Below are 14564 nucleotides of genomic sequence, written 5' to 3'. Positions count from 1 at the left end.
CTTGACTTTCCTAACTCTGGTGAGAAGGATGTTTTCTATCCTCCTGATATAGGGAGGGTACCTTCACATGGGAGATTTATGCCCCACTTTCAGGGGGAAAGTTGGGGATCAGAATGGGTTTTTTAAGTGTCATTTCTTGCCACCGGCTGTTTCTCAAGTAACTTTCATTCAAAGTAATCAATACGTCACTGAGACATATTGTGGGGGTGGCCTGCCCTACATAAAGGGACTCTATCATGTGAAGTTTTGAATGTGACTGAACGCGCAGAGGAAGCGCACCTGGGAAACCAGTACCAAACCTCCCTTTGATCTTGGTTATCGTAAAAGCTAGCCTGACTGCAACCGCAACAGCCTTCAGATGCCCACCACCCTTTCCAAAACAAGAACCGGTTCGGTGAGGTCACCTGCTGGTCACCCCATTTGCATTTGGTGGTCAGTGCTGGTCAGGGTGTAATTCAGCTAAATGAACTTTGCAAATTCCTGCTGATTTTACAGGCAGGAACGGAGGCCGAGACTCTGAGATTTTAAAAATGCATTTCAGAAGTACCATCACGTTAGAGCTTCCTTTCGGTCCCTTGGGGCGGCCACCAAGTAAACAGCTTAATTTCCATCCCAGCTGGAGGTACAGAACGCAGCATTCACACTCACCAACAGATAAATGTCTCCTGTCCCTGGCAGTGCTTAATGGCTTTTAGTAGAGTTAAGGCTGGGAAGAAAGGAACTGACTTCCTCTTATTGGGTAAAATTGAAACCCCGAGGAGACGATTCCATTTCAGGCAGACCCTTTCCTTCTCAGATGACTCATCCACAGCCCAGCCAACTCCCTTTCAGCCCATTCAGGTAAAATGGAAGACAGGGGCCACCCGACCGGGCAGGCGGCGAGGGGGGCTGGTGAGCTGGGTGTTTGGGGTTTGTTAGCTGAGGATTTGCATTTCTAATAAGGGCCACGTCCTGGGAAGCTGCGGCCCAGTGGCTGCGAATGTCTTTTTTTTTTTTAGTATATATAATTTTATTTTAATTTAATTTTATTTTTTAATTTTCATTGGGGTATAATTGATTTACAATGTTGTGTTAGTTTCAGGTGTACAGCAAAGTGAATCTGTTCTTCATATACATATATCCACTCTTTTTTAGGTTCTTTTCCCATATAGGCCATTACAGAGTATTGAGGAGAGTTCCCTGTGCTATCCTGTAGGTCCTTATTGTGGCTGCGAGTCTCTTCAGCTCTCTGCGGGTCTCTTTAGCTCTCTAAGCGCTCTGTTTTGCAGGGACCAAGGCAAGAGTCTTCAGCATGAATAAATAGCTGTGGAGAAGGAGGGGAAACGGCGGGATGGGGGAGTACCAGAAGCACTGAGCCTTCAAAATGGTATTGTAGCAAGACTCAGGGCTCCCTGGGGAAGTCCTCGCCAGCCTGTCCCTCACCTGCCCTTCGTCTGTGTAAGAGAAACTTATTAAATGGTGCACTCCAAGATTTTGAGATTTGCTGTTATTTCTCCAAAGAGAAGTCAGTAGGCATGTCTATCCCAGCATTATTTATACGGTAGAAAATTAGGAAAAGAAAAACAATGTCCAACAAGAGGTGAATGATAAAATAATTCAACGATTAAATAAATTCATTCTTAAGTAAATAAGTAGTAGAAATCCTTAAGTCAACAGTATGTCTATTAAGTAATGTGATTCTTTTCAATGTTAAATGAAAAATGCAGGATACATGTTGTACATAGAGTTTTTATTTTTTAAAAAACAGACACACAGGGCTTCCCTGGTGGCGCAGTGGTTGAGAGTCCGCCTGCCGATGCAGGGGACACAGGTTCGTGCCCCGGTCTGGGAAGATCCCACATGCTGCGGAGCGGCTGGGCCCGTGAGCCATGGCCGCTGAGCCTGCGCGTCTGGAGCCTGTGCTCCGCAACGGGAGAGGCCACAACAGTGAGAGGCCCGCGTACCAAAAAAAAAAAACAGGCACACAGATGGAAACATAGCAAAATGTTAATGCAGTTAATCCTTAGACGTGGAATCAGAGATTATGTTTCCTCTTCTATTTCTAAATTTCCGACAATGGAAATTTTTCTTTTTTTTCTGATCGTAGAAGTTAGATGTCAAAGCAGGAAACTATCATATACACTCGTTTCTTTTTTTCTTTGTTTGTTTTCCTTCCTCTTTTAACCTCCTTGCATGAGAACATCAGCTATGCTGTCAGTGGAACCGTCAGTGTTCTGCCCACCAGACACTGTATTGCTAGCAGGAAACGGAAAGCTGCAGGGGTATAAGGACGAGACCCGATGCTCCTAATTCCCCTCACCTGTCGTCCCCTCCTCCGTGAGTCCATCTAAACACTTCTTGAACTTGTTTATAGTTTCAGCTGCTACAGCCTCTCGGGCTGTGTTTTCCACCCTCGGTGTGAAGTGGCAGAGGCCTGCGCAACGGGTATCCTTAGATGACCTCCTTTAGACTCCAAGGGTCCTCCCTGGTTTTGCATTTCTAGGACTGAGCAAACAAAAGAAGAACGGTGACTAGACATTCACAATTAGCCAAGCACACGAAGAGACAGCATCGATTTTGTAGACTTGTTGAACTTGGTGCTGGAGGAGACCTCAGAAATTGTTTAGGCCAGTGTTTTCCTAAAAGTCCACATAATGGGAGTCAGTATTCCAGGAACCAGTGGACGTTGTACAGTACCCAGGATACAGTGCCACTGGCTGCCTAAAAATATTGTGGTGTGGTAGGGGATTTGGGGGTTTTGTTTTCGCTCTGGGCTGGAAGTGGGTGACAATGGTTACTTTGGGGATCTTTTGGTTTGTTTTTTTTTTTGCGGTACACGGGCCTCTCACTGTTGTGGCCTCTCCCGTTGCGGAGCACAGGCTCCGGACGCTCAGGTTCAGCGGCCATGGCTCACGGGCCCAGCCACTCCGCGACATGTGGGATCCTCCTGGACCGGGGCACAAACCCACGTCCCCTGCATCGGCAGGCGGACTCTCAACCACTGCACCACCAGGGAAGCCCGGTTACTTTGTTTTGATCAGAAACTTCGGCACTTACACAAATGCTTCGCTATTTTGTTAATGGAGAAACTAATTACTGTATGAGAGACAAAATCTTTTAAAATTGGGGGTGAGAGAAGGTGGACATTGCTGGGACTCAGCTAACCTGGGCCCACCTGCGAGGTGGTGAAGGCAGGAATATCCTGGCATGCCTGATGGATGAGGAAATGGACTGGAGAGCAGCTGCCTGACCCCAGCTAAGCAGGCTGGTGCATGGGGGCAGTGGCCGAGAATCCAGGGTGTCTACCCTGAAGGCCTGGGCTGCCTCCAGGACACCCGATCTGCCTATTTAAACCAAGTCCCTGAGTTGTGTTTCCTGTACTGCGAATAATTCAGCAGACTTTGAATTTTTGCTCCAAATGTGATCTTTCTTTCCAGACTTAGTCCTGGGTCTAGAACATGATTATTGTAATTGCCTTTCTAGATCCTCCCATATTTCCCAGCTGTGGAATACTGACTCGCAGGTTCAGAAGATTCCAGTAGGAAAGTAGGTGGGCTCTGGAATCCAACAGCCTGGGTTCAAATCCTGCCTCCCCCACCCACCAGACCACGATCCCAGGTGTAACTTCTCTGAGTATCAGTTTTCCCAACTGTAAAATGGGAATAACGATAGTATCTGCCGTAAGGGTCATTGCGAGGATTGAACAGCGTAATGAATGAAAAGTGCTTGCCCGGCTCCTGGTGCCCAGGACACACTCAGTAAAGATGAGTTGTCACCGTCAACACCATCATTGTTATTATCAGTTTTCCATGGAAAGACCACAGCCATGACCCAGAGCCAGCTTTGAACCTGTTTTGCTTGGCTTGACCAGGGGCATTCACCCTGCTAGCTGTGTTCTTTGCTTTATCCTCCAGGGGAAAACGATCCATCAGGTCCTTATTCACCTGGTACCCATTTTAAAGGCCCTGAGAACTGACGTGGTATGATCAAGGCCACACTGCTCCTAGGGGCAGTGGGAGAAATTTCCCGTCTCTAGAGCTCTTCACTCTGCAGTGCCCTGTTCCCTCTGGACACCTCCTTGGATCCTCCAGACCAGAAGAGGGAGAAACAGGAGAAACAAATGACCAGATCCTCGGGAGCCCTAGTTTGGATCGCTGTTTCCTGTGCGCCTGCCCCTTGCTTAGTGTCTTCCCTTATTCTGTAGATCTCGGTGCCGCTTCGCGTGGAGCTGATGCTTCCTGTTTCACTTTCCTCCCCTCCTGACTGTGAAGGAACCGCCAACCCCACCTGAGAGCCTTGGTCCCTGGGGTGGATGATAGACACGCTGGGGGCCTGTAGGAGGGCCAGGAGTCGGCTGATGGCTTCTGGCTGGTTTGAAGCCCTTGTCCCCACTATGCTTGCCCCAGTGGGGCATTACAGGAATTCTCTGAGGCACGGGCCCCCCTGAAAAGGCCCTTCCAGGTCTCTAAGGCCCCTCTGACCAGAAGCCTCCCTACCTGCATCAGCCACTTCCTGAGCGCACCTTTGAGACGTAGACACTCTGGGGCCACAGAGCCGAATGAGCTTTACTTCCTGCCTTCCCGGGTGGGGAAAGTCAGGCCCAGACTGTGAGCCTAATGACCGGGGATTCTTGTACCCACAGGGTGTTGGGGGCCGGTGTTCCAGGCAGAGCGGCGCCCGAGCAGAGGCACTGAAGCGTGACCCTGCACTCGGCGTGGAGCTGAGCGCTTCCTCGTTCTCCAGTTGCCTTGAGTGTGTTTCTTCTGCCTCGGCTAGATGGTAAGTGCTTCTAGGCAAGAGGTCATAGTGAGCCCTGCTCCTTCTCTAGCCCCTGTGCTTGTGGGGGTGATGGACAGCTTGGAAACACCTTCGCCTGAGTCATCGGCTGCTGACCTGCTCGGCAGCTTTGTGACGTCAGATTTTATCCCCATTTTACAGATATGGCAACTGAGGCCTTGAGAGGGTGACTTGATGGCTCAGCTGCTCAGTGACTGAGGCTAGATTTGCACTCAGGTCTGAGGTCTGACTCCAACTCCTCCCTAGATCTCACCCTCACGGTCAACACTGAGGGAAAGCGCGTGAATTCAGTGCTCAGCGCAGAGAGAGATGCTGAGAGGGAGGGAACACGTGAGCATGAGCTTGTGGGACTCGGTGGAAAGGGCGCTGGCTCTGGAAGGGAGACCCCTGGCTCCAGTCCCAGCTCTTCCAAGCATGAGCTGCATGGACTTAGAATAGTCACTTCTCTTTGGAGCTCAGTTTCCCTGGATGGAAAATGAGAAGATGGTAGGAGATTCCATCTCATAATCTATAGAACTATGAAAACTTTGGTCTTCAGTGTGTCTTACATCTCAGCACCCCCAGCTCTGCCAGGCCTGCCCTCCCAGTCCCTTCCCAGGAACCCCCATCCCTGGGTCTCTCCCAGCCTCTGTGCTCCCCTCTCCCCAACAAACCCAACCTCTAGCTCAGTGGACTCCCCTGAGGAGCCTGTTAAAATGCTGACTCCCAGGCAGCTTCCCAAAACCTGATGACTCTGAGTCCCTGGGAGATGGGCCCAGGGACCTGCCTTTCTCCTCTAAACACTCCCAGGAAATTCTGCTCATCAGCCAGACTTGGCAGTCATTGCTGAGCTCAATAGTTCTCCAGCTTTGGCAGGCGTCAGAGTCACGGGGCGGGGGTGCGAAATGACTGGGCACCACCCCCAGAATTTCTGATTCAGTAGTTCAGAGGGGGGTCCACAAATGCGCACTTCAAACGAATTCCCAGGTGATGCAGGGAACCACACCTGGAGAACCACTGCCCTAGCCCATTTCCCGAGCCAGCCAGCAAAGGCATCTTTACTCGTGGGCGACGGCCGGGGCGGAGCAGTCCTGTCAGCACATGAACTTTTAACAGAGACCTTCGAAATTATTGAGATATTATAATAACAGCTACCATTTAGTATGATACACGCTACATGCCAGGCCCTGTGCTAGATGTCTACGGTCCATTATATAGGGTTTGCAGATTCAAAAACAAAGGATGAGATTAAGTGATCGTCTGAGATTGCACTTGCTACAAATACCACGAGGACTTTCTAGAGGGAAGCTTGGGCTATTTTCTTTACCCCACGAGGCCTGTCTTTGTCTCTGCCTGGAGTGTCGGGAGAGTTTCCAGCCAGGGTCAGAGAGGGGTCACCACCCAGGTTGGGGGTGGGATTTGGGGTTGGAGGAGGCTTTCATTAGTTCCCCACAAATTGTCCCCTGCCGGCGGTGGCCCTTGGTTCACACCCGCGGGACAGCCTGCTTGCTGCGCGTCTCGTTTCACCCACTTTGAAGGGACCCCTCGTGTAAGCGGGGACCATTGCAGCTCTTGAAGGCTGAGCTCCTGGGGTGAAAACAGTGGTCTGCTGCTGGATCCCAGCCTACTGGGGTTCTGCGTGGGTTCTGGCCTGGCCAGTGTTCTGTTTGCCCATAAGCGCCCTGGAATAGTAGCACTGTTGGTGCCGGATCCCAGGGAACAGATAGATGTGGAGAAGGTTGAGTCGTGAGTTCAACTCTCCCAGCTGGTGCGTCTTAGTGGGGGAGCTTCTTTCCCTCTAACATGTGAAAATTGGCCTGTTGTTTAATAGGAAACTCATTGCTTTGTGCAAACATATAAAACACAGAGTAACTAGGAAATACAAGTGGCCATGAGGGCTTTTTCCACACTTAGCTCTTTAATCTTACCATTCGCCAACACAGACACACACACACACACACATACAGCACAGATCATGCTTGTGTGTGTGTTGTTTTGTTTTGTTTTCAGTTATTTTTATGTCTGGCAGGGATCTCAAGTTTTTCAAGCCATCCATACCTTTTGGGCGGCATCTCCTACTTCTACCTGTTCTCTTCCCTCTGCAAAGAAAAGGAAGGAAGGGAGAGAGGGAGGGAGGGAGGGAGGGAGGAAGGAAGGGAGGAGGGAATAAACGAAGGAACTGCCCTCAAACACTGATCCATTGGCGTGGCCAGAGCCCCCCACACAGTGGCTTCGGCGTGCTATCCTTTCTGTTTTAAGAGGACAGACACGCATAGGTCCTGCACAAGCTCTGTCCACGCCCTTGAAGGCAGCTTGGTGGAGTCTACTGACATTGGAATTGGCGTCAAAAGTCAATAGCTCTGGTCCAGGATCTTTCACTCAACCATGGCACCTTCCCCCAGCCGCCCATGGCCAGTCTGACTTACCCATCTCCTCAGGGAGGTGGTGATAGCAAAAGAGATCATGGGGGCTTCCCTGGTGGCGCAGTGGTTGAGAGTCCGCCTGCCGATGCAGGGGACACGGGTTCGTGCCCCGGTCCGGGAAGATCCCACGTGCCGCGGAGCGGCTGGGCCCGTGAGCCGTGGCCGCTGAGCCTGTGCTCCGCAACGGGAGAGGCCACAGGAGTGAAAGGCCCGCGTACTGCAAAAGAAAAAAAAAAAACAGATCATGGATCTGAGAGCATCCCTCCAGTCTGAAGGCTGGATGAAATTCTAGGAATCTAGATGTTTCACTTTACTGATGAGAAACCTGAGGCCCAGAGGGAGGAGGTAACTTGCATGAAGTTGCACAGCGAGTTCTGGGGCACTAGAGAACTGACAGTAGAAGGAGGGTATTGCCCTGGTGGTCCTGTTGCTATTTCCATGTGGGTGGTTGTTTGGCAAACAGTGAGTGCAGTGACAGGAAAACTTCTCTGGGAATCTCTCTGGCCAGAGCGCCTTCTCTGCCTCTCTGTCTGTCTCTCAGACACACACAGACACATGCATGCACACACACATTTCTTGGTGTAAATAACAAAAAGGCAGTGACTACCCTTTACAGGAGAGACTTATACTCTTTTTCACTGATTACGGGGAAACCTGTTGGGCATCGTCTAACTTTGCAAGATAGAACGAAAGTCTCGGAGGAGTGAAGCTTGAAGTTAAGGAGAGTCTACTGCCCCAAATCCCTTGCATCCATAGGGCTTGGTGGCCTTGTACTTGCCTAAACCCCCATCTCCCAATTATCCCTCTTCCCCTTTCACAGATAGACACATTCCTGGTTCTCCCGCCTGCAACACACATAGGGTAGAACAAAAGAACATGGGCTATTAAAATAGAGGATTGGACATTTCTCATTAGCGGTGTGCCCTTAGGTAAGTTACTTAACCTCTCTGAGCTTCACCTTCCTCGTCTGGACAATTATAACACCTCTTAATGTTGCTGTCAGGATTAACAAAGGTAAAGCATTAAAAGTGTTTAATACAGGGACTGGTACAAAGTAGGGGCTTAATAAACATTATCTGCTGCTACTGAAAATGTTGGAGAGATGTTGAAGATCACATTCTTGCATCATTTTCGTGAGAGAATGAACTGGTTCATCATTTAAATGAGATCTCTCTCTAGGCCTCTGGCAATCTGACTGCATAGTTAAAACTTTGATTTTCTGCCCTGGGAAGAACAAATATTGTCGAGGTTTTAAGCACACCGTAGCTGGGCTGTTATCTTTGGAATACCAAGATGCTGGCATGGTAGTTTTCAGTACTACCTTGTGCATATAAATATCCTTATATCTGAAAAGGATATAAAATTGCAAACAATGAAAGATATTAATGAACTGGAAACCATGAAAACAAGAGTCAAAACACAAAAGCCCAATTATAATGGAATAGAGGTTACACTGTACAGCATTTTCTGGTTTACAGAGCAGTTTTAGGTATTCCCCACTCCTAGTGGCCTCACAACCGTCCTGGAAGGTAAGTATGATTCTGCCCATTCCTCGGGGGAGAGAAGACAGTTTCACGCTGATGCTGAGTGGGAAAGACAGTCAGGAACCGCATCCCACTGGGCCTTGTAGGATTTGGTAAAGAAATTTGGATTGCTCTCAGTTCAGTGTGCTTAAGCAGGAAAGTACTGCAATATTATGTACATTTTTAGAAGATCTCTTGGTAGAGAAGGGAGAGAGCAAAAGTGGAACCAAGGAGGCCACTTGGGAGGTGGCTTTGGACGTTCAGGCAAGAAATGATAACAGCGCTCACGGAGATAAACAGAAGGTGGGTCAGAGAGTGGAGGTCACAAGATGGCCTTAGGGTGGGTTGGCCGTGGATGTTGATGAAAAGGGAGAACCAAGGATGGCTTCCAGCTTCCCAGTGGGTCGATGGGCGGTGGACGGTGGGGACGTCTGCGGAGGAACAGGTTTCAGAGGTGGGGGGGGAGGGGCGAATCAGGGGCTCTACTTGCATTTGTTTTTGGAAGGAGGGTATCTTGTTCCAAACACTGGGCCTTCTGATGGCAGAGAGCAGGTCGTATTCACTTGCTCCTGGGCATTGAATAAATGCTTTATGTGAGCTGGGTGCACTCAGGTCCACCCCCGGGCAGCCGGTCTGTGAAAAATGCCGCCGATGGAAAGGTGCTGTGTTCTTTCAGCCGCCAAGGAACCAGAAAGCCATTAATGACCTCTTCTGAGAACGTTGTGGCCCGTACAAGAAACAAACAAAAACCCCCATGTCCTGCCTTCTCGTGTTTCAGGCTTTGGGTAACTTTTTCTTTTGCCAGTCTCCACGGGATCTTTCCTCTGCTAATGTTTGAAAGTGATGCTTTTTTTTTTTAATGTTGTACTCAGGCCTTAAATAACCTTTACCCTGAGGTAGACGAAGCCTAGTAAAATGCTAATAACATCGACAATAATAATGAGCTTTGGTGGAGTGTCATTTAATTAAAAGACCTCTTTTATATGCATTATTTGATTTTAGCCTTCCACAATCTCTGAGGTGAGATAAACAGCATGTTAAGCTCTGAGAGCCGGAGGCCTACAGTAGCCAAGAGCGTGTAAAAGTGACGTAACTATGGCATGGCTAGATTAAGAGTTGAGGTCCTTGGAATGGGGCTGGCCGGTGAACAGTAGCTATTGTTGTTTGTATGGTTAGTTTCTAGACAGAGAAACTGAGGCACAGTGAAACTGCGTCGTACACTCTCAGCAGTGGAATCAACTCCGAGCTGCGTAGGATGCGCGGTATTTCTGGATGCCACGCTCAGAAGGGATCCAAAGTGAGCCGGGAAGGCTGCTGCCGGGCCTGGATCCCTTTGAAATTCTCCTCCCCCATCTCCCCCTTCTCTCCCTTGCAAGTCCCCATCCCCTGTGAGGTAGGTTGAACACACCATCCAGGACCGCTCGGAGCCTGTCCCCTCCCTGCCTCCTGTCCCGGTGCCCCCTGCCGCTCATCACGCGGGCCTCTCACTGTTGTGGCCTCTCCCGTTGCGGAGCACAGGCTCCAGACGCGCAGGCTCAGCGGCCATGGCTCACGGGCCCAGCCGCTCCGCGGCATGTGGGATCTTCCCAGACCGGGGCACGAACCCGCGTCGCCTGCATCGGCAGGCGGACTCTCAACCACTGCGCCACCAGGGAAGCCCGGCCACATTCTTTGAAGTGGGGTTCAGACCCCGCCTCCACCTCCTCCTTCCCTGACCCCCGCCCTCACGGCGCCCTTCTCCAGCCATCCCGGGCCCCACCCCTGCCATCGCAGGTGACTCCGCAGGTGTGAGTCTTGGCTCCCGCATTGGGTAGAGGGAGACAGAGGCCTTGCCCTGTACCTTGTGACTCTCCAGCTGCCATGTGCCTGGCCAGGGCCACGCCCAGAGCAGGTGCCATGACATTATACAACTGACTTTTAGAAAACAATAAAAATAATCATGCCCAGCGCCCACCTATGCAAAGGGGTGGTGCGTTCACCCAGGTCGCCCCTTTGGGAAGTTTACCCCTTATTCCCAAGGTGGCGCCCTGGCTCGGAACCTCCGAGACCCCCAAGAACATTCAAGAACGTCCCCCAACACCGCACTGTTCTCCTCGGTGTTGGCAAATCTCTGCCCTTTGAGGGTGGCTTCACGGCTCACATCTGTGGAACCAGGACTGACGCCCTTTAGAAATACAGTTGTCGGGGAAGGGTGGTCTGAATCAGGGGCGATTAAACGATAATGCGCCCAGTTTTACGCGTTGCCTTGTAACCTGACTCTGAAGACAGCTCCGGAGGAGGGCTTCCACACGTGTCTTGGGCATCGTGGAGATGCACGTGCAGGCTTTGCCACGGGGACCTCGCTGAGACAGTGGTTCGCTTTGGGCAGGGTCAGTTCTGTGACTCTGTTTAAAATGTGTCCTCAAAGAGGAATGAACGAGCGAGCGTGCGTTTGATCGGAAGAACACGTGTGTTGTTGTGCTTGTGTACGTGCGTGCCTCAGGGGAGAGAGCAGGGGCCCGCTGAGCCCCCTGGGCCCCCAGAGGCCAGCCAGCCCCGGGGGAGACAGCCCTGTGGTTTTTTTGTTTTTTTGGTTTTGGTTTTTTTTACATCTTTATTGGAGTATAATTGCTTTACAATGGTGTGCTAGTTTCTGCTTTATAACAAAGTGAATCAGTTATACATATACTTATGTTCCCATATCTCCTCCCTCTTGCGTCTCCCTCCCTCCCACCCTCCCTATCCCACCCCTCTAGGTGGTCACAGAGCACCGAGCTGATCTCCCTGTGCTATGCAACAGCCATTGCACTCATGCCTTTGCCACTTGCCTCCCTTTCCCCCAGCCCCCAAATTTGTTCCAGCCCGCTGGCTCCCTCCAGCGACCTGAACGTAATGATTGTATTCTTCATAAATAGAACACCTCCCCCTGCCCCCGATTCCCACCCCAACCCCGAAACTAACTACCCTCCTCTCATTAGGTGCTCTAAGGACGCGGTTCTGTGTGGGAAGAGGCCTGGGCCCTCTTCACAGGCCCTGTTTGTTGCAGGTCCCACTGTCTATCTCTCTTAAAATGATGAAGCTTTGACAAGGCAGGAGGCGCGGGGGCGGGGGGAGCGGAAAGGGAGGGAGGATGTTTTCCCTGGATTCCCAATATTTGGGTTTTGTCCGGTAAAATATTTTCCTGGGCATCAGTGGGAGAGGAAATGGACAATCACTGTTTCTTCAGAGACTGATTTTTAGCTGCTGGCAGAGGTTCAGGGGCAGCCGGTGTGCCCTGCCCCAGCAGCCCTCCCTTCTCAGTCCTCGTGTCCCTGGTAGGGAGGTAGCCGAGAGGTTTTCAGTGTCAGTATCACAGAAAGAGGAGGCAGTTTTGAAATCCAGATCATATGCCGTTCCTGAGTGACTGCTGTGAATCCTGGTGCCACTGAAATCTGTTGACTGAGGCCGCCAGCCTGCCAGGGTGTCTCTGGGGTCACTTGTACATGGACCCAGCAGCTGTAAACTGGAATCACCAGATTGGACGGGATTCCCGGCAAAGCCCTGGATGCACGGGGTGGCTGCCAAGAAGCATTAGAGGGTCTGGACAAGAGCCTTTCTGGATTTTTCAAAGTGGAGAGGTGGGGATCGAGAGTGGGAAAGGCATCCGGCCTCCCTGCTAGAGACTCAGGGGAGCCTGGTACTGCCTTTCACCAGCTGTGTTCCTCGGTGTGGCCTTGAGGCTCTGACCTCCATTTCCTCCTTGGAGACACAGGGTGAACAATACTCACCTACCGAGTGAGCCGCTCTGGAGGCAAACGTTGCCAGCTGGGCTACTTGCTTGCTGTGTGACTTTGAGCAAGTTACGTTAATATCTCTGTGCCTGGTTTTCCTTGTTGGTTTCCTGTGATTGCTATAACAGAGGACCACAAACGTGATGACTTAAAACAACAAAAATTTGATCTCTCACAGTGCTGGAGGCCAGAAGTGCAAAAATCAAGAGTGAGCAGGACGCGGCTCTCTCCAAAGGCTAGGAGAAAACCCTTCCTTGCTTCTTCCAGCTTCTAGAAGTTGTTGGTATTCCTTGTGGCTGCGTCACTCCCAACCCCACCTCTGCCTTCACATCACCTTCTCTTCTGTCTGTGGATTTCTTCTCCTGGTGTTTCTTATTAGGACACTTGCCATTGAATCCAGGGCCCATTTGGATAAGCCAGGGTGATCTCATCTTGAGATCCTTTACTTAGTTACACCTAGGAAAACTCTTTTCAAATAAGGTCACATTCGCAGATTCTGGGGACTAGGACATAGACATATCATTTGTGGGGGAGGGGGCACAATTCAACCCACTACACTGGTTTATTAAATGAGGATGATAATGGAGATCCCGTTATGGAGACTACACAAGTTTATACGTCTAAAGTCCTTTGAGCCGTGCCTATCACACAGCAAACACTCAGTGTTTGCTTTTGTCATAATCCTCAGCAAGCCATCATTTCATAATCACCATCATCATCACCACCATCACCATCGCCACCACCATCACCGCCATCACCATCACCACCATCACCACCATCACCATCACCACCATTACCATCACCACCACTGTCACAACTGCCACCATCACCATCACCACCATCACCATCATCACCACCCCCATCACCACCATCACCATCATCACCATTACCATTATCACCACCATCACCATCATCATCGCCACCATTACCACCACCACCACTGTCACAACTGTCACCATCACCATCATCACCACCATCACCATCATCACCACCATTACCATCACCACCACCATCACTGCTGTCACCATCATCACCACCACCATCACCATCACCATCACCATCACCATCATCCCTAACACTTGTGAAGAGGCTTCCCAAACTGAACACGTCTAAAACTAACTCTTGACTCATTCTTCAACCTCTCAGTAAATAGTTACCTCTGTGTACTCCATCCTTTAAATAATCCTGGTTTCCTCTTTCTCTCTCACACCTCATTCCATCTATAAGTCCTGTCTATTCTGCCTTCAAAATATATCCCCAGTATGACCACCATCTTTCAGTATCACCACGTTGCACCCCTCCAGGGGACGCCCTTCCCATTTTGGTGGCTGTGAGGGGCACCTCTGGAGTCTTATATTCAGCACCGTGGTGCTGCTTCCTGCCACCTCCACCCCCGTCCCCCGGTTCAAGCCCCATCGTCTCTCACGTAGGTCACTGCAGTCACCGGTGGCTGTCCTCTCAGCTCGTCCCTCAGCTGCCGCCCCTCCCTCACTTCATGCACACACCCCCGACCGTCTCCTCTCCTCAAAACACAGGTCAGATTGTCACTCGCCTGCTCCAAACCCTCCAATGGTTCCCCCGTCTCACTCAGAGCAGAAGCCAAAGGCCTTATGGTAACCCCCAGGCCCACGTGATCACCTTCCTCTCTGCCACCAGCCTTGAACAAAACACCCCCCCCACACACACACACACTTGCATTTGTGCTTGCTACTTTCTAAGCCTAGAACACTCTTTTCCCAGCTATCTTTGTGGTTTTCTGCCTCATTTCATTCAGTCTGTGCTTAAAAGACACGCTGTCACGGAGGCCTTCCCTGCCCACCGCAGGGTCATAGCTCAGCCGGCATCCCCACAGATCTCCATCCTCTCGACCTGTCTTTTCCAAAGCACAGCTTGCTACCTGGCGCCGGATGTTTATGCGCTTGTGGCATTGCGTGCTCTCCCCGTCACACTCGAGTCTGTGACGGGAGAAACTGTGTTTCGATGGCTGCTGGGTCCTCAGCCCCAAGCACGTGTTAAGCACATGAGAAGCGCTTTCTGGACAAGGGGATGATTACGAGCCGGGCTCTGACTCTGCGCACATCCTCCTGGTCTCCCAACAACCAGTGATGTCAGTG

At 50.8% G+C, this 14564-nt stretch overlaps 1 protein-coding gene across 3 annotated transcripts in view; it reads left to right on the top strand.

Moving 5' to 3' along the window:
• ZHX2 (zinc fingers and homeoboxes 2) overlaps nt 1–14564 on the top strand; it is a 172368-nt gene that overhangs the window by 46962 nt on the left and 110842 nt on the right. For 2 of the 3 annotated variants that reach the window (XM_079901872.1, XM_079901871.1), the window contains exon 2: nt 4622–4758. The exons of the other annotated variant lie outside the window; for it this stretch is intronic. The gene's annotated coding sequence lies outside the window, so the exon portion shown is untranslated. The remainder of the gene's footprint in view (nt 1–4621; nt 4759–14564) is intronic. 3 annotated transcript variants of the gene reach the window in all.

This window comes from Stenella coeruleoalba, assembly GCF_951394435.1.
Source record: "Stenella coeruleoalba genome assembly, chromosome: 17".
NCBI classification, from domain to species: Eukaryota; Metazoa; Chordata; class Mammalia; order Artiodactyla; family Delphinidae; genus Stenella; species Stenella coeruleoalba.
This window is presented reverse-complemented; position numbering and strand designations above follow the sequence as displayed.